The following is a 24,954-nucleotide window of genomic DNA, read 5'->3' on the forward strand; positions in this document are numbered from 1 at the left end:
ATCACTGTTTCTAAGAGAGAGGATCAAGAAGTTGAGTGAGTTCTTGCCTGCTGAGTTATGCATTCTCTGTGAGTTAGAAGGTAATATAAGCTGGGTGTAAGGTTGTGCAGAGTGAGAACAGTGACAATTTAGAATGTTCTCTTGGGGAAATGTGGCATAAGATTAGGGGCCGCAATGATGGCCCAGCAAAAGCTGGAGATCGCAAACACATAGCTGAACCAAGCCACAAGGTTGTATGAAACAGACGCACAGAGCAGTAAACAGTTTGCGCTGTCCCATTTCCGTCCTTGAACACGGTGGACCTCATCCCGTCCCTTAAGAATCGATAAAACACGGTCTTCAAGGTCAAAACCACAGTTTCAACTATTTAAGAAAAAACGGTGCCCCAATTTTTCCATTCACGTTATGCATAGTCTACAACAAAGCCTAGAGCTAAAATTGGTTTCGGTCAATGTCAGATTTATTCCACTGAAGACCCCCACGTCCCCTGCCTCTTTCACAGTTTTTAGGAATATATCTGCTTTGGTTTTCAGTCTTGTCCATTTCAACATCCAGTTTCCCTGATAGTAACAGATATCACACAATCACGAAATTTCGAATCTCACTTTATTTTATTTTTTTAAACGGAGAGAAGATTATTCGGTCTTTACATAAACCATAAATCTTAAAATTAAACTATTTCATTCTTGAAATTTTCCAGCAAGCTTTTAAGATTTTGTCAAGTCTTTCTACTCAAAACAGAGATAATTAAATGTAGTTGAAAACCGCCTTATCGTTGCAGTAGGTGTAGAATTTATTTTTTTCCATTGGGCAAGACGTTTAGCAACTTGAACATTAAGCCTTCCATTAAGATTATATTAATATCATAAATATGCAAAAAGGAAATCACTCTGAAAGTTCAAAATAATAGCAATAAGCTTTCCGTCATCTAAAATCTTTTATCTCAAGATCTCGATGCACTTTGCCAACAAGCAGGAGCACCCTGCCCAACCACTTTTGCACGGGGCCAGTTGCAATGCCACCCTCGCCTTACTCACTGACTCAAAATGCTAGTAAGCAAATGCCCAATATAATCATGATTCTAGTTCCTAATGTTTCCTACGGCAGCATTTATTATCTTTAAGAGGACCGGACCCCTAGTCTGTAAGAAATCCCCAGTGGATGTCTCCTTTGCTTTATTCTTTAGCCACAGCTGATGGGGTGTGCGGGGCTGACGGGGGCAATGGGGGAGGGGTAGCTCTGGCGCACTCCACACGTGTGACTGGAGAAATAGCCACATGTCTCACACGGCGACACACCTGCACACAGATGCAATCACGGTAGAAATGAATCAGGGCCCTTGAGGCAAGAGCCCATGACTGACGCTCTCTGAGAAGCCCAGGGGCCACCCGGCACACCGGCTGGATCAGGGCCATTCGGGAACAAAGCACAGGAGAGCAAGGGCAAAGGAAAGGCAGGGGCTGACGCGCTGGCTTCCAGAGTTTGGAACCCGCCGTTGTGAGATGACGCTCGGGTCAGCCTAGGGCGCCAGAAAGGGAAACTGAGCTTTGGCCTGAGTCATGCATGCCAGCTCTCTGAGATGGACCGCCACTTCCTTTCCCCCTCTGGCCTCAGTTTCCTCACCTCTCAAAATGAGGAAATTACACAACCATGTCAGGAAGCCTCTTTCTGCTTCCAACACCCTATGAAACGCTGGTGGTCTGTTTCCTGTCCCCTCGAGAGAAATAGAGTCTCATAAAAAGAAGTGGAGGGACTCACTCTTCAAAAACCTGTTTCGGATTCTCAAAGAACTTTAACAAGGTCCCCCGCATGTTTCCACACAACTTCCATTTGAAACGACAAAGCAGCCCTGACAGTGGAGAGGAAGAGCCTTTCTCCTTGCTCCTCCGCCCATGACTGAAAGGCTCTTAGCCACATGGCCAGCCGCACTGCTGCGGACAGAAGCAGGAGGAGCCTTTCTGACCACTCCAGGCTTCTGAGTGCCTGATGTGGAGGGTCTCTCGCCACAGGCCAGTTCCACCTAGTCACCACCTTCTAAGACATTATTCCTTAAAGTGTCTTTTTCCTAGAGTCACTTCCCAGGGAGTCATTTATTAAAGAAGCAACAAAAATCCGTAAGTATGTCAGCCTCATTTTTCACCTGAAGGAGAGGTGAAAAAGAAAGATAACATTTCCCAGCCTGGGTCAAGCTGAATTTAGGACTTTAAAACAACTAGAAGAACATTTTGGGGAGGGAGCCCGGCAGACACTCACACAGGGCAGAGGTTACAGAACACACACGTGTCCCAAGATAGTGGTTTTGCTTTTGAGAAAGTGGGAGGAGGAGGGGGTTGTCCCAGATTTTTCCTTTTAATTGATGCCACTGGAAACCAAGTCTCGTCAGCTGTGGAGGGTGTCTAAGGTCTTGTGACTCTCTTAGGTGGACGAACAAGGGCCTATCGAGTAACCAGAGAGAGCTGAGCAGGGCTGAGCTGTGGGTGGGTCACCCCCAGACCATGGCTGCAGGAGAAACCTCGTGACCACACCAAGAATACTGTGCTCTGCAGCCTCCTCCTCGTGTCCTTTGAAAGCTGTAAACAAAAACAAAAGCCAGACATGTCCCATCAGAAAGATGAGTGCTGAAAAACTTTGTAAGTGTCTAGTTAGACACTCTTCAGGTATCTGAATATAGGGTTGTGTTTTTTCTGTCTTTTTTTTTTTTTTTTGAGGAAGATTAGCCCTGAGCTAACATCTGCTGCCAATCCTCCTCCTTTTTTTGTTTTTGCTGAGGAAGATTGGCCCTGAGCTAACATCTGTGCCCATCTTCCTCTGCTTTATGTATGGGATGCCTGCCACACCATGGCTTGCCAAGCAGTGTGTAGGTCTGCACCCTGGATCCAGATGGATGAACCCGGGCCGCCAAAGCACAATGTGCAAACTTAACCACTGTGCCACCAGCCAGCCCCCTGGATACGGGTTTTAGATTGGGGTGAGAGCCAGCTATAGGAGAAAAGGAAGTCAGTTCTTTTTATTTCCAGAGAAAACGGGAAGTTGCTTTGTTGAAGATTAAAGCCGTATCAGGGCAGCCCCAAGCCTGCCAGTTCACTGCTCCAGCGTGTATTGTCCCGCGTGTTCTGGCGTGAGTGTTATCCACTTTCACTCAGCTTGGTAACAGCAAGTCTAAAATCAACATTTGCAAAACCAGCCGGATGAGGGGCTCCACTGGCTCTGTAAACAAGCTCCCTGATGCCCCGAAAGTGAGATTCACAAAGATCTGTGTCTGCATAGGATCTTCAGGAGCACAGAGACGATAAGAAGTGAATACTAGGCTCAGGCATAAAAAATATAGCCAAGATATAATTTAGTGTTGTTCAAAGAAATTGCGCATTTATATAGAAAACAATGACTCTATATAAAAAACTTCACTGTTTATGGATTCGGTTTTACCTAACATCGTACCATTTGCCATTGTGCTTGTCCCGCAAACATTGACACATAAACTGCCTTACTTTTTGTACATCAAGCCAACAACGATCCCATGCCTTCTACACATCCCAAATCATACAGTCGCCATGAGAGGTACAGAACCAGGCTGTGTACAGTGCTCAGCAACACTTGCGACGTGCGTTTCAGCCGCATCCCCAACAACACAGGTTCTTTCAGGTCATACATGGGCTGCCTTTGTCTTCTAACGATCCATGTGATCTGTAGCAGAAATTTTCCCAGTGGAACCAATGAAAAGACCAACCGTCCAGGTTTGCCCAAGACTGAGAGTTTCCTGGGATGCCGGACTTTCCGTGCTTACACCGAAAGGCTGCAGGCAAACCTGAAGAAGGTGGTCACTCTGAAGAGCCGAGGAAGCAATGAAATCAGTAAATCATGAGTGTTACATTCACTATAATTCTGACCACCAGTTCCAAGGCATGGAGGTTTCCCCTACCAAGAAGCAATTCTCCGACACCAGCTGGGTGTCATACGGTTCAACTCAGATCTGATACTACGCAGGGAGATAGCATCAGATCCCACAGGCTAAGGGCTCAGTCCTACAAGTCTGCCGCCTACTTCAGACCCGATCCTAAGTCCAGGTGTCACCTGCGCTTCTGACCCACCAGCTATAGAGGACGGTTCCCGCGACGCCCTCGGGTTTGATTAGTTTGCTAGAACGGCTCACAGAACTCAGGGAAACATGTTACTTACTAGATCCCCGCTTTATTACAAAAGGATATAACTCAGGAACAGCCAGACAGGCGAGATGCATAGGGCAGGGCGTGGGGAAAGGGCGTGGAGCTTCCATGCCTTCTCCGGGCACCCCACTCTCCATGCATCTCCATGGGTTCACCAGCTCAAAAGCTCTCCAGCCCACCCTCCCCGTCCTGTTGAGTTTTTATGGAGAATTCATTACACAGGCAAGATTGATTAAGTCATTGGCCATTGGCGATCGAGCTCAATCTCCATCCCCCTCCCCCCTCCCTGGAGGTCAGGGGTGGGAGTGAAGCTGCAGCCCTCTCATCACCTGCTTGGCTCCACTGCCAGCCAGTCCTCAAAGTCACCTCATTAACACAACAGAAGACACCTTTGTCGTTCTCATCACTTGGGAAATTCTCAGGGTTTTAGGAGGTCTGTGCCAGAAACGGAATGAAGACCAAGTGCAAACTTCTTATGAGAAATCACAACACCAGCCTCACACACGTGCTGCCCTACTCTCTCTCTCTCCTCCTTCCGTCCCATCTTACTCTCTTAGGGTAGCTCTATGGCACATTCACTAAGACCCAGACTCTAGCTTCCAAGTAGATAGGAGTCTAAGTTCCAGCTTTGCCATGACCTTTTAAAAATCTTGAACAACTAATTAAACTTCTCCAGCACTGTTTCCTTATTTGTGAAATGCCGGAAGTTTGTGACAATTGAGAAAACGCCTGTGACATATGTCACACTCCATATGTGTTAAGCATCGTCATCTCACAGATCACACATTAGATACTTCAGACTTTCAGTGTGCTGGTTCTGGTGAGACTGACTTCAGGTCACTGAGTGCCAGTGGGGAGCAAACCTTCCACCACAGGGCATTTGCTGGGCCAGAAGCAGGTCAGTCCTTTGTCCCTCCATTAGTGCAAAGCCAAGAAATGGGCAGAGCTGGAGCAATGTTCTGTCTGTCCAGAGCTTTTTCAGTTTTCCTTATCCAGCCTCTTAACCAAGGTCCTTGCATTATTGCTTTCATACACATCACACATGCACAGAGACACACACATGGACACATCATATAAATACACACAAACACAGAGACACACACACATACACACACACACCATATAAACACACAGACACGCCATATAAAGACACACACACACACCCCCCACATAAAAACACATGCACAGAGGTTTTTATACTGTTGAGATGGGAGAAGCCAAATAAACATTTTTTCCTTTGTTTCTCAACAATTTAGGAAGTCTGCGGAAAACGGCGTGGCGCTCACTAAAGAGGGACTGAAGACCTGGAGAGGCAGGCCGGGGGGTGGAGGAGGGAGAAGTATTGGGAAAGGAATGTGCAGAAGGGAGATTCTTTTGGCCACAGAGTTCAGCAGGAAGCCCCACCTCCAGGGTGTGTGACCTCTTGGTGATTTCCCTGGGGAGTTCCCCCAGAAAACCTTTGTTCCAGGATCAAGAGGACGCTGAGCTTGGTAAATTCCCCAACAGAGGGGCCCGGTGGGCAAGGAGCTAAGGACGGGCAGGGACCAGGGTCTGGGCAGGTTTCCCCTTCCTGCCCTGACAGCCATGAGTGTGAGCTCCGCCAGGAAGAGGGGATGCCGTGGCCGGGGCGTCTCTGGTGGTTTCCTTTGTCCCTCGGCTTCCTGAGTTTGAAATGAAGGGATCTGAGGCTCTGTGACCACTCTCATCGTCTGGGATTCTTTCCTCAAGAGGCGTTCCTGAATTTGTGAGGACTGCCAGGAAAGAGAGTGAGTCACGGCTTCTGAGCAGACAACACCGGCTTTAGAAATTCCCAGAGATATGGCTTGTTTATGGGAGAGGAAACGGAGCTATTCTGAGCCACCAGGGGAAGAGGAAACACCGCTCAGTCTTTTAAAAGCTGCGTTGAAAGGTCACACAAGCAGCCAGAGAGCCAGCAAGAACCTGGGATAGACCCTGCTGTGGGCAGTTCACTTATCGACACCTTAGAGGCTATTTTGGGGCTTGGCATTTAAAATGCAAGACCCACAGCATTGAAATTCCACTGCTAGTCTCAAGTGGGAGGCATAAGGAGGCTCCGAGGGTGAGCCATGGGGTGGGGGATGCAGTGATGGCGGTTGGGGCTGGCGGACGGAGGGAGCAGGGCCTGTACCCTCAGTTGGAGGGAAAGGGGCACCTACACCACCTTTGACGATTTTCTAACTTCGTCTGTCATGATCAAGCCTCTGATTTTCATTCCCATTGTAGGGGAAGTAAAGTGTCCTCCACCCTCCTTCGTTCTCCAGCTGGACTGACGCAGGACAGCGTAACAGGAGAAACATGTCTGCACTTTATTTACATGTAAATGCGAGCCCTCACAAGAAAAATGAAGACCCAAAGACCCAAAGAAGAGGCCTAAGTGCTTATATACTAGGTTGAACAAAGAGTAACAACTGTGGAAACGTAACTGAAACATGAGAGAGACTAAAGGAAGGCCAGATGTTTAACAAGCTCTATCAGTACAGATTTCTCACAGCCTCGACTGCGTCTCTGGTGATAAGAAGGTTTCTTTCTCCTGGAACAGGGAGGGCACCTTTCACATAGAAACGTTATCTCCTGCTTTTGGGGAGAAAAAAAGGAACGTCAGATTGCTCTTCTTGTATCAGCTGTTTTTCAAGCACCTTTCACTCAAAGGATCAACATGCCAAAGCAGCATATTTCGGGTGGCATGTCCTGAACTCTCACCATATTCCTTGCCACCTCCTCTTATATCTTTTCTCCGTAGTGTTAACAACTGAGATGTCGACTGTTATTACCTTAGAGAATTGTTCAAAGCTGCCAACTTTGGAGAATGTGACCAAGGAGAGAAACTCAGGGCATCCTTCCCACAACTCTGCTTCTCATGGACTCACTTTCTTGTGTATTGAGTTTGACCCTGAAATATTCAAACTCACAAAGCCACTGTCTACACATTTGTCATTGTTGGCAGAGTTAGTCAGCTGACCACAGAGATTGATCTCCAAGGGAAAAATAACCCACTGAGTATGCACTGATTCAACAGTCATTAACCAATGTGATAATTTCATAGATACTGCATTTAATAAAAATCAATACCTTTTCCTAATCATAAAGTAAACATTTAAATAGAAATAGGATACCCCTTCAATGTGATAAAGGTGCCTTGGCTTAAAATAAATAAAGATTATATTTAATAGACAAATATTGGAAATATTCAAAATTGGAAACAAACACAAGGAATGTTCCCTTAGTATCACCATCACTTTAGATTCTCTGGCTAAGGCAGTAAGTTGTGAAATGGAAGAAATCAATTTGTAAACTAAGATACTAAAGTACTTGAAAATCACACCAGTATATATCTGGAAAAACCAAATGAATTAGCTAAAGCGTTCTTAATTAATAAAGAGTCATAAAGAACCTGGAATAAGATAAATACCTAACAAGCAATAGTATTCCTATATACGGCAATAACCAGATAGACAATAGATTGGGAAAGAAAAGCTATTTAAATAGCAAGAAATATAAAGCACCTACAAACTCAGTGCGAAATGTATTAAAATTTTTAAAACCTCTATTGAGAGATAATTTTAACAATGAATAAGAAGAGCTACCTTTGTATTAGATGGAATAATTCAACATAAAAATGTCAACGCTTCTCAAATTTATTAAAATATTCTACCAAAAAACGCAACAGGACTTTTCTTGGAAGTCATTAGAATTAGCATTGACTAATTGCTAAGTTTGGTGCTTCTCTTATAACCAGGGCTCAAAACTCTAAACAGGAAAATCTGGCAAGAAATATTCTGAGGGATCGATCTTGTCAGATATCAGAACCTATTATAAAACGTTAATAATTAAAACTGTGAGTTTGATATAAATGTAAAAATATAAACCAAAAGAAAGTAACCAAACACCCTGGAACAGACCCTGTTACAAGCGTCACATTTATAGACAGCTTTATGGTTTACGAAACTTTCCACCTGCATTATCTTTTCTGCTTTAAAACCATCCTATGAAACAAATGTTATTATTATCCCTATTTTTTTAATGAAGCAACTGATACTCAGAAGTTGAGTGACTTGCCCAACATAATAAAACTTAAATGAACCCAGATGTTCTGACCTCCCAGACCAGGCCTCTTTTCACTGTGTTGTTCTCACAAAGCAAAGGAGAATCGACTTTTCTTTTTAGTGATGTTGAAATACGGAAAAAAAAATATTTAGACTTGCCTCTTACACCATACACCCCTGCTAAAAGTAAAGACACAAAAATGTGCAGTTGTTTAAAGATTTCAATACTAAAAATCAAATTAGAGAAACCTTGGCAGAGAACCACGTATGTTACTAGAGACATGAGACAGAACTGGTGTGTGTGATGGCTCCTCACCGAGCCCACTCACGGGCAGGGGCTGCCCCATTCCCTCCTCGGCCCCTACACACCACCCCCAGCCCCTCCAGGTGAATCCCCAGTGTCTTACTACAACGTAAAAGTCCCCACAGTGAAGCTGAAGCTCTCCGGAAAACCGCTGTTGAAAGAAAGTGTAGTCAATCCATTTCTGGGGAGGGATAGGATGCCCAGAGCGTGACCAATTAGGAACCCATATTTGAGAGTCAGAACCAACACAAAAAACCTTTAAGCAACTAATATACAACCCATGCTTATTGTGTGTGGCACCTAATCAACTCTGACGTTGTGGTGAAAAAGCAGGTGCAGACAGTAGACGCACAACAGCCTCGGAGGAGCGGGCAGGACTGAGTTCCGGTGAAACTTTCCTTCCACGAATCGGCAGTGGGCAGACCTGACTTTGAGAACCCCTGTGCTAGACCATTTAAAATTAGTTAGCCCATTACATCAGCCTAAATACCCTTCAGATGAGAAATCAGAAACTGAAAGAGCTTCCTCAGCTTGACCACTTGACGGATCAGGACAGACCAGGTTTTCTCTTTGGTAAGTGGGCAGAGCTAAAAGCAGAACTCAGGTCTGTGACTCAAAAGCTGGATGGTGCGCAGTCTTCCCATTGGACGGCCTCCGAGGACCTGGGGGCGTTAACTGGACTTCGTAGATGTGAGATCTCAGGAGGTGGAGGAGGACCCCAAAGAGGTTCAGTTTCGTGAAACAAACACCTGCTGCCCTGAACTGGGGGCGGGGGGGGGGGGGGGGACGTGGATGGTTCGTGTTGGGGTCAATTCAGGAGGCAGGAAGCTGTGGGCCTTCTTGCTCACCCATGCCCCCTCTCCCAACCCAGACTTTCCATTTGCTGCTCCGAACACAGAGACCGCAGGGGAGCGGCGGACAGCGGTGTGTGCTTGTGTGTGCGAGGTGCAGGCAGATTGGTGGCTGTTTACACAAACCAGGAAATCCCCCAAACTAAGGTGATCCGGAGCAACTCATTTAACTTCTTTGAGCCCAAGCTTCCCTTTGTGTAAAATGGAAATGTCTTTCCTCATCCTTTTTTGTTTTTTTTTTTTTTCAGGATGTCAGGATAACAAAACAGAAAAAAACTCTGTGCAAAGTTCATAGGAACCTCAGGGATATGTGTCATAAAATGACACAGTCTTATTGTCACCTGACAGCGCATGACTTCAGCTGGCTCCAGTCCTCTGCACTTCCCTTTCGGCAGGAACTCTGCAGTCTTTACATTTAACACGGCTCTGTTGAGGGGCCAGCACGATTAAACTGTGCTCTGACAACCACATCGACAGGAGACCAGGATATATGACACATAAAGGTGAAAGGACAGCGACTAAGGGGGGCGAATGAGCTTTTAAACAAGCCTGACGCCAGCCAACTAGTTCTCGTATGGCCTCCTGTGAAAAATCTTGACATATTGGTGCATTGCCATGAGTTATTTCTTCATATAACTGGGAATAGTGGCCAACATTATTTGATCTTGTCGAGTGTTATCTGGGACTACAAACTTACTTTATTTTAAGCTCAATGACATTTCATCACCAGTTAACACAGCATGAGTAGCTAAAACTCACTTCAGCACAGTATGCACGGCCCCCGGGGTTTTCCCGCTTCATTTTTGTGTGAATAGCTAGCTCTCTGATTTTCTCTACTTTTGATAGTTTCTGGTTTTACCCTCTTGGTGTGTTTTGAGCCATGTTTTTTAGTCCGTTATTACACATTATGTTATTTCTTTCACACGAGATTTATGTGTTATCTGTAATAATGGGAACTAATTCACTTCCTTTGCCCGTGTTAGCTCCGTCTAAAAGAGGAAGACATTTCTCTCCTGGTCATGCTTCTGGGGAGGAATGGGAAGGAGCGGGAGGCAGTCATTAAGGATTCTCTGGGATGGCTCCACCTGCAAACCTCCGCTCTGGGCTGGGGACGGGGCCCCACATGGGCGGCCCTCAGCAAATTCTCCCAGTTTGGGACTGAGACCTTCATGGTGCCTGGAATTTTTTGATGCTTTCTGGAAATTCAGAAACGATCGGTTCTGATCTCAATTCAGCTACTGACTCTCTGGTCTTTTCTACTTAAAGCCACGAAATTGTTTATTTTCAAGTTGTAGTTTAATTTAGTTTTGTTTTAAGCTTACCTGTTTCTGCCCAATCAATACAATTGGCCACAAATTTAATCTGCTTCTGTCATCAAGAAGGCGGAAAAGCCCATGATTTTTCAGTCCTCTTTGAGTAAGTTCAGCCTGTGCGTGAGCTCAGCCCACTTTCCCCGGCTCCGTGTCAGCTTCTCTCCTGTAATACAAGAAAACACCCACATGGTCATAGACTCATTGCAAAAATTACATAATAAACAAGACTGAACTCTATTTGGTGATTGACAACATATGTTTACTTAATGAAACAACAGCACACGTGTCCAAGAAGGTGAACACTGGATTTGCTGGGTGCTCAGTCTGTGGCAGCACTTTGAGGTGCTTGACAGGAACCCATCCATCAGGGGTATCGTATCAATTAACAAGGGTGAGTGTTGACTATTGCAGCTGCGTGCTGATGATAATTTAGCCCTCCCTTTTAAAAAACGTTTTGTGGGGGGCTGGCCCAGTGGTGCAGCTGTTAAGTGCACACATTCCACTTTGGCAGCCTGGGGTTTGCCGGTTCAGATCCCAGGTGCGGACATGGCACTGCTTGTCAAGCCATGATATGGTAGGCGTCCCACATATAAAGTAGAGGAAGATGGGCATGGATGTTAGCTCAGGGCCAGTCTTCCTCAGCAAAAAGAGGAAGATTGGTGCAGATATTAGCTGAGGGCTAAACTTCCTCCAAAAACAAAATTTTTTTGTGGAGGTATAACATGCAAACAGAGACGGGATAAATGTTCCAGTGTAGTGAATTTTCACAAAATGAACAATCTGTGTAACGAATGCTCAGATGAAGACACAGTGTCTCCAGCACCACAGGGGTGCCCTGCGCCCCACTCCAGGCACTGGAAAGCCCCAGAGAAAACCTCTATCCCGGTTCTAATGCTGTTGACCACGTGGAATTATATGGTGTTAGCAGAGGCTTTTCTGAAGCTCCCTTAAGCCGCACGCATACAGGTCTGAGGCCTGAAGAGATCTGTCTGTTCTAGGCCGACGTGACAGAAGAGCTGGAGGAGGAGCATGAGTGCAGAGGGCGGGGCGTACTGTCACCTGAACGGGGACACCTCTGAGCTTGAGAGGAGGCGCTCTTCACCATGACGCCAGGACAGAAGGCAAGATAGTGACCGTCTCCAGCAAGCCAGGACACATGGTCACCTTGTGAGCAGGGACACACTAACAGGCAAAGTCCACCTTAAAGGCCGCAAAGGAGAGTCCACTCTCATCGCCCTAGACAAATGTGAGAGTGGGGGCTGGGGCATCCTTCCAGAAAGTGTGGTCACTGGTACCGCTCAGGTGGACGAGCCTCCCCGCGTCCCCGCTAGTGCAGGCACTGCAGAGTCTCAGAGGGAGCTCAGGCACTGTCCCCACCCCAAGGAGCTTGTGGTCTCACATGGCAACAAGACAAGTTCACAAATCAGTAAACTGTCAGGGAGCCGCCAACAGAAATGAACAAAGCAACATACGGGCTCCAAGGAATTATACGAAGTGTCATATGGATTCCAAGTGTCCACTGGGAGACGTGGAAGAAGCATTGTGGGGAGGTGACAGTCAAGATGAATTCTGACTCAACTCCAGTGATTCTCAGCCTTGACTGCACATGGGAATCACATGGGGAGGGTTGCAAACTCTGGTACCCAGGTACCCCCAGACCAACTAAGTCAGAATCCCAGAGCAGGACCCAGGCATAAGCATTTTAAAAGCTCTCCCAGGGAAGTCCAGTGCAGAGCCAAGTTTGAGAAGCACTATTCTAGAAACATGAGTAGGCACTGTCTGCCAGGAAAGGTGGGGAGGAGCAGAGACCATGGCGAGAAAAGCTGTTAGCTAGTCTGCTCCATCTTTGGTGGGCACACAGAGAAGACTCATCTGTTGGGAATTAAATATGGAGGGAAAGCAGCAGGGCAAAAATAATTTAACCCCCTTCAGGAAAAAAATTAATTAATTATGAAACCATTTGCTAAGGCCAATAACAGGGGTGGGTGGGGAGAGGATGCAGTGAACACCAAGGGAACTCAGAGCGGTCACACATCCATCATAATCGCAGGAGCCGTCTGAGGACTTCTGCTCCTCACATTAGCATTCCATTAAGCCCCTATTAGTGAGAGCGAGGAGACTGAATGAAACCGGCTTCCCAGGTTAGCACTAGCAGCCTGAGAGAGTTAACAAGCTGCGATCTTCCACTGGTACCTTGCAGGACCTGAGCCCCATTTGTAAAGGATGCTTAGAGGCTCCAAACCTTGACCTATCACGTTCCTGCTTGCAGGAGTTTGGGGAGCTAGAATTAATCACAGCAGGGACACAATTTACCGATCAATACCAGCCAATTAGAAGGCTCCCTGCTGTGGAGAGTTCCCCAGAATGCCGGATGACCTTTGGCCTTGACTTTTTGTGAGGGAGATGCTGCTTTATCACTGCTAGATAAGGATGGGATTCAGGTGCATAGCTCATTTCACATCAGGCCAACCCTCCGGGCATCCTGAGGCTGAACTTTTTCAGGACTTACATGTGAGCCACCTGCCAGTGGAGGCTGAAGAAGACGGGGATGGGAATTGTATCAGTCATCAATTCACAGCCAATGTGCCACTTTTTTTGAGAACTCAGCTGTGACCTTCGAGAAGCCATTGATGACCACAGAAAGAAGTAGACCATCTTTCCAGTGAATTCCCTATCACGTTGGCTGTCTGTCAGGAGCGAGGAGGTTCCGGGGCCTGGAACACAGCTGGAGATGGCGGGATCCTCACCATCTCAATCTCACCCGTGGCCTCCATAGAACCACCTGGTGGAAAGCATCCTAGTGGCTACCACTGTGTCCCGTGATCCGGCTCAGTGTCGAGACGGAGCTTGAGAGCGGCCCCGGGCCTCCATCCTGTGCTGGTGCAATCGCTGCCCCCCGTTATTGTTTACAGCGCCAGGTCAACATTTTTTATCAGTTTTCTGAGATCTTTGCCTCAGAGGTAATGTGCCCTAGGACATAAATGTTTAGAAGAAAAAAAAAACCTAGATAATTCTGGAAAGTGTTCTGAAGTTTACCATTTATTTTTCTGTTATTTACTTTTGTTTTCAGGAGCACAGGCTATCACTCACGGCCCCTCCTGGAGACTCTAGGACTTGAGGCGTTTGGCCCCATTCTCCTGTTTGTTTCTTTTCCTCTTGCAGGATTTCAGTCACGATTTCTTAGACGTCCACTTAATGAACACTTCTCAACTCTTCTGCTAAGTATTCCCCTGCCCTCTGCCCTCTGCCCCCTGCCCCCTGCCCCGAGAGTGACATGGGTTTAAAATGAAAACTAAGACAGAGTTTTGAGTGACCCTAGGAAGCACCGGGCCTGGGGCAGATCTGTGGTTCCCTGCCCTGCCCTTACCCCATCCACAGGTCTTTCTATTTAAGTCAAACTTCATATAAATGACTATCAAAAATATCCTTGAAGGGAAAAAGCAAACTTCTGGAAGGTCAGCCTGGGAGTTGTGTGTGGATAGGACAGGGATGACATCAGAGATTTTTGCCTTGGAAATAGAGAAGGAGGGAACAGCTCCACGAACCAACGATGTATGTGAATTAGACTCAAGAAAACGGAAATAATTAAATGCACCGCTAGGCAGAGCCGCCGGTGTTCTGCCATCCTTCTCACCCACTAAAGCCCTGAGTGACTGACTCTTCGAGCCCCTCCCCAGATGTGCAGTGGTCGCCCATGTCACCTGAGCTGAGGGAGGACCACCACGTTCTTCACTTATGTCAGAGGGGATGCCTGTCACCTCCCGATCTCATCCAAAAGCACTGCGGCCTCTGCTGTTTTACAGTCTTTCCAAAGATGTTTAGCCTGAATCTTACTGTGAGCGACAGACTCAAACGACTCCTGATGGAGGGGCAGGGATGTTTGCATGTGTTCGTGCACAAAAGTGCAAAATGTGAAGACATTCACCGAGTCTAGTAAACATTACCAGGATTATATTACTTTTTCAATTTTTCTGTAGGTTCAACATTTTTCACAAATCACAAGGTGCACCTCTGACATGATGCTCAGTCTGTTGTGTTCAGCAGTCCACGGATTAACCATGATATTCAAAAATTTTTCACACATTGATACTTGACACAGGAAATAAAACAGATTATTAAACCAGTTTTTAGCAAATTTGGAGGTTCTTTATGAAAAACTAAATTCCTTTTAACAGGAAACAGTCCCTCAAAGGAAAATAATACTGTGTCCAAGACATCAACTTCCTCACGAAGAGAATTCAGAGAAAGTTCTTCCAACCATGATGACAAGTCCTGTCCAAACTCCCTCATGGAGACGCGAAGAGTCCTCGCAGTCAACCGAGCCAGAGCAGGCGGAGCACAAGGCGGCAGGTTTTCAGCGGGAAGCCCCCTCTCCACATATGGGAGGTGCTCAGGAATAATTTTATGAACTGCATTACTGGTAAACAGGTTTTCTGCAATGTGAATGACACCAAAGAGGATAATCAATTTATTTTTGTCTAAGAAATGTTAGAGTAGGCTGTATTTTAGATTTCTTGGTTTAAGGTGACCCATTATATATATTTACATGCATACATATGCACACACATGTACTGGGCATGGGGCGTAGCCTGCTGCTAAATACAGATTACCAGCTTTCTTTACCACATCGTTTACCACTTTTGTGCCTAAAGATACTCATCAACTTAAGATTTCTGTAAAGAGGTGTATTTGCTGGGATCAATAAAAATTATAGACATACTTAATAAAATTTCATCTTCTAATGCATGTTCTAGGCAGTTATATATATTTATTTACACAGTATTATATAGTTTACATGTTTATATGTATTTATTTACTCTTCTACAAAATTGTCTAATAGCCCATATCTTAAGAGAACGTTACAAAGGATACAAAAGAAAAGAAACACAGAGGTAAGACGGTTGTGCTGTGGACGGACAGACGGAGAGCACGCAGCATTGCCCTGCCTTCCCAACATGCTGGGCAAAGCTGATGACCAGCACTCAGAAGCATGGGGTCCAGGCAGCGCGTGATACATGCAGCTCTCGGGCTGATGAGCAGGATGATAGCTGTGAGAAACTTCCTGGAAGCTCACCAAGTGCCGGGCACCACAGGGAGGGCTCTGCATAGCTTATGTGTCTTGTTTTGCAGAGGAAGCTCCTGAGACTCAGAGAAGTTGAGTGATCCGCTGAGGGTCCCATGTTTGATACGTGATCAAGCTGAGGTTCAAATCCAGACGTCAACCTCAGACCCCACACCCACGATCATTCCAGCCACCACCTCCAAGTTCTACATACAAGTGGCAACCAGCAGCCCAGGACAGGAAAGTGAGTCAAGACACTTGTGCGCAAGCCACAAACAACATGACAAAGAGCAGAAGGAGGAGGTATAACTTCCACGTTCTCCATTTGTGTTCCAGACAGAAAACTCAAATATGGGGCAGAAACGGCGCAATACCATCGAGGGTGGATTGCATTATTTGGGGAGTTAGTCATGTGACCCCGCCCAGCCTCCCACTGCTGCTTTGCAGCATCTGACCCTGGCTCAACGAGCTGGCATCCTGCGTCCCCACCTACCTACCGCTGTCAGCTTGACCATGATGCACGCCTCCGCCAAAGCATGGAAGGCCCGCTCACAGGGAGCCCAACAGGAAAGAAGCTTCCTCCTCCACAGGCCAGCAGCGCGGCTAAAGATGCGGTTTAGCTGACTGGTGAGGTAGAGGGATGATGAAGATGAATAAACGGCACAGGCCTGTGCTTGGCTCAGACAAAACATGCAGCAAAGGCACCGCTGTCATGCCGTCATCATCCCCGTGCTCTGAGACAGCCCTGCATCTCAGAAACCTGGCCTGGCATCCAGCACTGGAGAGGGGAAGGCGGCCCCTCACACAGTCTGAGAGTGGCAGACACACGTAGGCCTGGGAACCAACATTTTTCTAGGAGAAACCCTCACTCTTTCTCCCCTTAAAGTAATGGCACACAGCAGAAAAGTGCACAGCTCGACTAGAACACGGAACGTGTGTTGCGGGGATCTTTGCCATCACAGCCGACCCCACATCAGGCTGTGTGCAAGCCACTATTTCATAACACTTTTACTTTAACCTGTAACTCAGGCACCAAGTTTCCTCAAGCTACACATCCCCCTCTTCTACAATATCCTCAGTCTGACATTATAAGGATGAAAAGAGCTACTTTTTAAGAAAAACATCTTTAAGCTGACACATCATTTCCAACACACCCTACGTAGAAAGTTGCTGTGTTTCAGAGTCTTTTGGATTATTTTAATCTGTTGAAAAGAAAAGCTAACATAACATCTTTGGACACTTCAGACTTCTTTTTCTTTGCTCTGATGATGCTCTTTTCTTCTTTTCTCCCCTTAGTTTCATCTCTTTTCAAAAGCACAATTTTAAATCCTGTAAGTAGAAACTGGAAAGACTTCTGGGTTTTGCATAGCATCTAGCTAATTCCTCAGTATAGTCTTTGTTCTATTTTTTAGTGCACATTTTTAAAGGCAATAATAAACTTTGACCTTTAAAATCTTCAAATAAATCAATTAGCAAGAGAAAGGACTAGGTAACGAGTAGAATGGGAAAAAATCAAACAAGGATAGGAAGTCATAGAAAAGTCCTAAAATGGAGCGTGTGTGTATTTGAGTGTTGTTCTTTTGTGTATGTGTGTTTCAAGCAAGCAAATTTTGAGTAAAAATGTAGTAAATGAGAAAAGTGGTAAGGTGCTTTTGAAGTCCTTTCATCAGGCAAAGATTTGCAAAGCAATGAAAAGGAGGAGGAGCTGGGAAAGCAACGGTCCCGGGCACGTGTTCACACCAGCCTGTTCACACCAGCCTGTTCACACCAGCCGGCTCCAGCCTCGCGGGCCCTTGTTCCCGTGTTATCCCTATTGCAGGAGGAGGTAGTGACGCTTTCACTGTTCTTTCTCCTTCTCCTCCTTCTCCTCTCTTTGCTCTTAAATTCGGTTTCCAATAGAGGGTCTTTCCTGATTTGCCTACAAACATTGTTCCTTTTCCTGGTACAGATAACATCTTCTTTGATCAAAGAAAAATCAGCAAATTAAAACTCCTTCTGGGCCCAAAGCTTCTTCCACGTTGTATCACACTGAAATCTACAACGGAGGCCTGAACGTAGGGGTTTTCATGCTGCAACGAACATGGGGGCGAAGTCAAAGCTGGCAGCAGACGAGTTCAGTGGCCACGCATATTCGAAGCTAACGGGAAATTACTTCTGAGGGAAGTAACATGTCGGCTTAAATTCACCATGAAATATAAATGACTGATGTCAAATCTTTTGCTGAAGCAGAAATTGATGAAGAGGAGGACAGGCGTATAGGAAAGGGTGCAGAGCCCTTTGAGAGGAAGGGAGCCCTCAGCAGAGGGGAGAAAACTATGCAGGAAAAGGAGGCAGAACTCAGGTCAGCTGGTCTGCATCTCTGCTCTGCCTTGAACTTGCTCTTCCCTTCAATTCATGATGTGTGACAGCATCCAGTTATATTCATTCAAATTCAGACAGAAAATAAACAGTATTCCAGAAAAGGGGGAAGCATCCGCAGAGCTTCTCAGAACACAGGCAGTCGTGGCCTCACTGAGTCTCAGGTTCCAGCCAACAACCCCAGCCCCAGCTCAGCTCCTGAAGGCCCTGCCTCCTCCCATCTCGTCCAGGGGGCTGGGCAGGGCCTGCTTCCATAGTCGTCACACGACAGGGTTGCCTGGGTGTGCCCCACCCCTTCTCCCCAAGCAAAGGCGAGTCCTGGAGATGGCTTTGCTGACTCACGGACCTACAGCATTCTCAGAAATTTGATGTCCTAGTTTTGACTATTCCTGTCTAATTCCAAAAGCCCACGGCAAGAGGTGATTGCCGTTTGCTGAGCACTAATTTGAGTGTTGCACTTTCTGGGGTGGAAGAGCTGGTTTTTGAAACTAGGATACCTCACTGGGGCTTAATTGCCCTTCCTCCCAAAAGTAGTAAGCTGCAGGAAATAAGGAAGTTTCGCTTCCAAAGCTATGTTATGGCATTATTCCCACATTTGGGGATTACCAAAGTTCTCCTGACATATATTTTCTCCATAAATGTCAATGATCTATGGTAGTATTTATACACCTGATAATAGTAATCACTCCATTTATTGAATGCCTATTATGAATCAGGCACTTTACATATATCAGCTCACTTACGGTCAAAATAATCCTGTAGCAGGACCTACCACTATTCTCATCTTACAAATGATGAAGTGGAGATTTAGTGAGCTTGGGCCACTGTGGAGACAGTAGGATCTGAACCCAGGCAGTCTGACTTCAGAAGCCTGTGAGTGTAATCACGACACTGCAATGCCTCTGTGTGTGCCGATGACCTCTATATAATGTCCCCACGTGAATCTGTTACAAGAGACCAGCAGCTCCTCACAGGCAACTTGTGTCCAGAGTCACTGGATTTCTTATCCTCAGTGCCAAGGCCAGGCCTATGGGAAGATATTCAACACATTCGGGAGTAAGGCCTGGAGGAGCCCGCTGGCTGGTACTCAGAACCCCCTCCTGCACCCTTCCCTTATGTACCTGGGGTCTTGGCTGTCTTCGGTGCCACAGGAGCGGTGCACTCAGCAAGGCTCTGCCACGTGGTTTGGAAGAGACGGAAGCTCCTTTCTTCATATCTGGACCTTATAGTGACTTGAGGAGCCTTTGGTAACATGTACCTGGAGCAACCGAGCCTGTTCCAACGGCTTTTAGACCATTAAATGGATGGCTTATCTCACCTTAACCAGAAACTCTCTCTTTCGCCCCCTCTCTCCCTCCCTCTCTCTCTCTCCTCCCCCAACATGCACACACTCTGTCTGCTTCCTTCTTGATTAAAATCAGACTCACTAGGTGTGGTTGCCAAACCTCCACGACAGGAGAGCTGACCCCACACCTTCTCCCCAAGCCTGCATTCTTACTTCTTAAAGAGAACCAAGCTCAGAGAGGAAAAGGCAGCCCGCTTCGTCCCTCCCCATATTCCCACCCCTGAAGCCTGCTCTGGTTCCAAACATGCACATTGCTCAGCCTGGCCATTTCTGAAGCTCAGATGAATTTTACCCACAGAGGAAGCGGTGGCATTACCCCATTTACAGCAGCAAGGCAATCTTGACTGCCATTCTGTTGGCCACTCCTGGTGATGATGCTTTTAAAAGTGACTAGAGCCCCTTCAGGAAACTTCAAATGCATTTGGAATATAACAACAGAATACATTTTATAAAACTACGTGTAACAAAGCCATTTCCCCAGCAGGTATTTCAGTGGGCCAGAGTCTGTTTACTTCAGAAGCTCCAGGATGCCGTAAGAATATTTGCCTCATTATCCCCATTATTTTACCCTCAGGGAACTGTCCCTAATAAACTTTGCTATGTCTCTTCTCCTGGCTAGTTTTAATGTGAGCCAAGGGAACGATTTCAGGAAAGCACGAGTTCTTTTCTGCCTGGGCTTGCAAAATTGTCTTCTGCTGCAGACGCATCTGTTAGCAATGATTGAGGCAATCTGTGCAGCGTAAGACAACTTGTTGAGAGATGACTCTGAAAAGATCCTCTCCCAAGGAACGTTTAACCTCTTAGTACCCTTTCAGGGCAGCGAGATCTTCAATTTAATGGCTGCAGAAGACTCGATGATGCCTTCTCACCAGCACGGCCATCTTAAAGTAGCGCTTGCACCTCGGAACCAAGAGGAACTTGAGAACTTCAGGGGCCTAAAGACAGTAAATATCACCCAAAAGGGTGTTTCAGGTTCAAGTACCACTTCAAGTTCTCACCCTCTCTGATGGGCCAGGATGATTGTTTGACAAAGATCCTCTTTGACAGGAGTAGCATCCCTCGGCATTCTTTACATGGCCAAGAAGACCCCAGATCTAAAGCCAAGTTCTCAGGAGGCTGAGAACATCAGAAAACCCCTAAAGTAGTCCTCTAAGCCACTACTCCGCTTATCATCTTCCTGCCTCAGTCTGAGAATAAAATTGGCATGGCTTCCAACTAGAGATTTAGAGCAGCCTGGCGATGAATACCAGGCCCAGGGCTCTCAAGACAGATATGTCGTCATCTCTGGGTGTCCTGTCTCCCCAGCATGTTAGCCAACACATCAGGGACCTGCTCAAACCGGGGTTGCAGACTCAGGAGTAGGTGGAGACATGCCAGGAGAAGAAGGAGCCATGGGATACACGTGGACAGGGTCTGGGAGCACCAATAACGGGGAGAATGACGTTATCTTAGAGCTTAAGCAAGTAGAATAGAATACAAACCTGGAATAAAACACCAAATTCATGGAGTTTTAAAGTAAACCTTAAAACTGCGAATAAATTCTGAGCTCGAGGCAAGAGCTTCCATCTTCTTCCCCAGAACTCAGAGTTTCTAAATGTCTACTGTCCTCCTGCGGCAGGGGCACTTTGATGGGTATTTGAGAAAAACTGTCTCAGTGTATCTCTCTCAGAGCCACTGGCATTTTAAAAAAATACTCAATGGAAAAAAATCTGTTATAAAACAAAAAGAATAAATTAAGGAAAAAGGAAAAAAAGAAAGAAGTATTTACAGGAATCTTTGTATACTTATGGCATAACCCCTCAATGCATTTCATGTTAAGGGGGAATCTCAGGTCCGCAAAGGCTGAGCGATTTGCCCAGAGTCACGGAGCTCTGAAGGGCAAGGCCAAGACGGCAACGAGTAGAAATAGCGAGATGAGGAGAGCCTTTTTGGAAGACCCCCTGTCATTGACAGTCAACTGTCACCCCACCTGCGTGAGAGAGCTTCCAGATTCCCCCAGCAGGCCTGCCACTGCAGCCTGCTCCCTCCCCCGGGCAGGATCCTTTCCGAGTCCCTGACAGCATAGCAGCACCCTGCCAGACTCAGCATGGGGGTGAGCCAGGAGATCTCGCTCTTTTTCCCGGGTTTATTGAGATGTAATGGACATACAACATTGTATCAGTTTTAGGTGGACAACATGATGATCTGATATATGTATAGATTGCAAAATGATTATCACTATGAGTTTAATTAACATCCATCACCTCACTTGGTTGCAATTTTTTTTGTGTGATGAGAGCTTTTATGATCTACTCGCTTAGCAACTTTCAACCATACGATATGCTATTGCCAACTCTAATCACCATGCTGTATGTTACATCCCCAGGACTTACTGATCTTCTTTTTTTAAAGATTTTTTATTTCTCCTTTTTCTCCCAAAGCTCCCCGGTACATAGTTGCGTATTTTTGGTTGTGGGTCCTTCTAGTTGTGGCATGTGGGTTGCCACCTCAGCGTGGCTTGATGACTGGTGCCATGTCCACGCCCAGGATTTGAACTGGCGAAACCCTGGGCAGCCAAAGCAGAGCACGTGAACTTAACCACTCGGCCACGGGGTGGGCCTCTGGACTTATTGATCTTATAAGTGGATGTTTGTACTTTTTGATGCCTTTCCCATTTGCCCCAGCCCCCACCCTCCACCTCTGAGAACCACCAATCTAGTCTGTGTTTCTAATGAATCAATTTTTTTTTAGATTCTACGTATAAGTGAGATCATACAGTATTTGTATTTCTCTGTCTGACCTATTGCACTTAGCATAATGCCCTCAACGTCCATCCATGTTGTCACAATGACAGAATTTCCTTCTTTTTTATGACTGAATTATATATTCATATTTAATTTTCTTTATCCATTCACCCATCGATGGACACTTAGGTTGTTTCTGCATCTTTGCTGTTGTAAATAACACAGCAGTGAACATGGGGGTTCTCAGAAGACATCTCTGTTGACCTCTGTTTATCCCTCTAGCCAGGCTGCTACCCTTGGCCAGTGGAAGGGAGATTTTTGAAGGGACCACCTGCAAATTAGAAAATGAGCAACCCCAGGACACCTAACCATCTTGGCCCTCGCTCTCCCGTTCTCTGTCTCTCTGCGTCTCTGAATCTTAAATGTACTACTGTTTCTTCCTCAGTTTCTGTTTCTGTCTCTGTTTCTTTTTTTCCTTTCTGTCTATTCTCTATTTCTTCCTCTTCTACCTATTTTCTCTTTATTTGATTTGAAAAATTGTATCATTTGGTAACAAGCCTGAGGATATAAGCATCACAATATGTAATTAAAATATGGAAAGAAGTGACAACCCTGGTGTTTTGCTTGGAGTTGTGTTGCATATTTATTAATTTATTTATTAATTATAATTTAATTTGAAGGATTTCAGCCAGGACTGTGAGATATTCTGCATGTGCCAGTTAGTCCAAGCTTCCACTCTAGGGGCAGTCAGCTGCCTTAATGGAAAATCCATCCTCCTGGGGTACTCAGTTGGCATCACGTTTGAAAGGATCCCTCGAGAAGCAGCTACGCAAATGCTCCTGTGTGCGGTAGCTCAAACAGCACCCAAGGTTTCCTAGTTAGCATAGTGAATTTTAAATATATTTAAAGTGGCTACTTATTAAATAAATTAATGGCTTTTTAGTTAGTATATCACAAAGGTTTCCACATATTTACAACACTCCTCCTCAAATACCTCATTTTACAGATGTGGAATCTGAGGTTCCAAAAGGTTAGAAATGGGCTATATTGGTGAATTAAATGTGCTTGGGATGCAGAGACTGGCTGGAATGTTTAAGAAACTCTCGCAGCCTCACTTACCCAGGCTGTCAGAGTCCAGCTGGACCTGCCGCTGACCTCTTGGCAGTGATGCCCAGGGCCCATCTCTGAAGGTCTGGGTCCAGCCACTAGCCCGGAGGATTTCTGGCTGCCTGACAGGAGCGGAAGAAAATCCTGCCTCTGGAGCATCGCCATGTCTGCCTCAAGTGGGCCTTTCTGCAAGCTGGAAGGGACACAACCAAAAGGACAGGGGCCGTGACATCACCTTTATAGAGCAGATTGCAGGAGCTATTTTGTGCCCACCTGCTCATATGGCTGTTGAATGATCACATGTGGGGCAGGATTTATCCTGAGATCTGCTTTCATTGTAACCTGGTAGCAAGGTTGTGAGGAAACAACTCACTCACTCACCTCAAACTTCTTCAAGCCTCCTGTTATCTACCAAGAAGGACTTAAGAGTTGTGCTTTAAAAACTGGCTTGTAGGGCTGCCCTTGTTGCATAGTGGTTAAGTTCACAAGCTCTGCTTCTGTGGCCCAGGGTTTGCAGTTCCGGATCCCAGGCTCAGACCTACACACCACTCATCAAGCCATGATGTGGCAGCATCCTACATACAAAATAGAGGAAAGATTGGCACAGATGTTAGCTCAGGGACACTCTTCCTCACCAAAAAACAAAAACAAAAAACCGGGCTTTGGTCAGTTCACAACAACAATAGAAGAGAGGAAGCAAAGGCAGCCTTGTCTCACATTTCCCCTGCCTCCATAGGACTCTGAGAAGAGCTGGTGTAAGGCGGAGCCCGGCGCCAAGAGGCTATGAAGAGATGCGGTTCCCACCACCGTCACCCAGAGTCTGCATGACTCTGGGCAAGTCGTGTAGACCCTGGGTCTCGACGGTTGCACTGTAGAGCAGAAACGATTGCTTACTCACACCAAGGGTCTCCTGAGTTTTAGAAGCCATTATTCAAAGAAGTTGCAGCTTTGCTTCTGGGGAAGGGTCACCTTCAACTTGAAAACACTCTGGCTTCTTTTTTTAATCCTTGGAGATGACAGTTTTTGTGGGTGGCAGCTTTACTGAGATATAATTCACATGCCACACAATTCATACATTTAAAGGATACAACTCAAAGGTTTCCAGTATACTCATAGAGTTGTGTAATCATCACCACAATCAATTTGAGAACATTTTACCACCTCAAAAAGAAACCCATATCCCTTGGCTATCTCCCCAGTCCCACCACCCATCTTCCCCGAGCACTAGGCCACCACTACTTTCTGCTTATCCTGGATATTTTATATAAATGAAATCATACAGGATTTGGACTTTTGTGTCTGGCTTCTTTCACTTAGTATAATGTTTTCAAAGTTCATGCACGCTGTAGCAGGTGTCAGTAGTTCATTCCTTTTTATGGCTGAATAATATTCCATTGTGTGGATACAACACATTTTACTCATCCATTCACCCATTGACAGACACTTGGTTTGCTTCTACCTTTCAGTGGCTATAGGTAATGCTGCTACGAACATTTCACATACAAGTTTTTGGGTGGACACGTTTTCATTTCTCTTGACCATATACCTGAGAGTGGAATTGATGGGTTCTCCTCCATATGGTAACTCTACATTTAATCTTTTGAGGAACCATTAGACTGTCTTCCAAAATGACTGCACCATTATACATTCCCACCAGCAACGTA

At 46.0% G+C, this 24,954-nt stretch overlaps 1 long non-coding RNA gene across 1 annotated transcript in view; it reads right to left on the reverse strand.

The window, feature by feature from the left end:
• The window catches only part of LOC103548910 (uncharacterized), a 140,706-nt gene that overhangs the window by 85,588 nt on the left and 30,164 nt on the right, over positions 1 to 24,954 (reverse strand). Inside the window, exon 2 of the long non-coding RNA XR_544391.2 lies at positions 10,705 to 10,858. This is a non-coding gene — a long non-coding RNA (uncharacterized lncRNA). The remainder of the gene's footprint in view (positions 1 to 10,704; positions 10,859 to 24,954) is intronic.

The sequence above is a fragment of the Equus przewalskii genome, chromosome 17, assembly GCF_037783145.1.
Source record: "Equus przewalskii isolate Varuska chromosome 17, EquPr2, whole genome shotgun sequence".
NCBI lineage: Eukaryota > Metazoa > Chordata > Mammalia > Perissodactyla > Equidae > Equus > Equus przewalskii.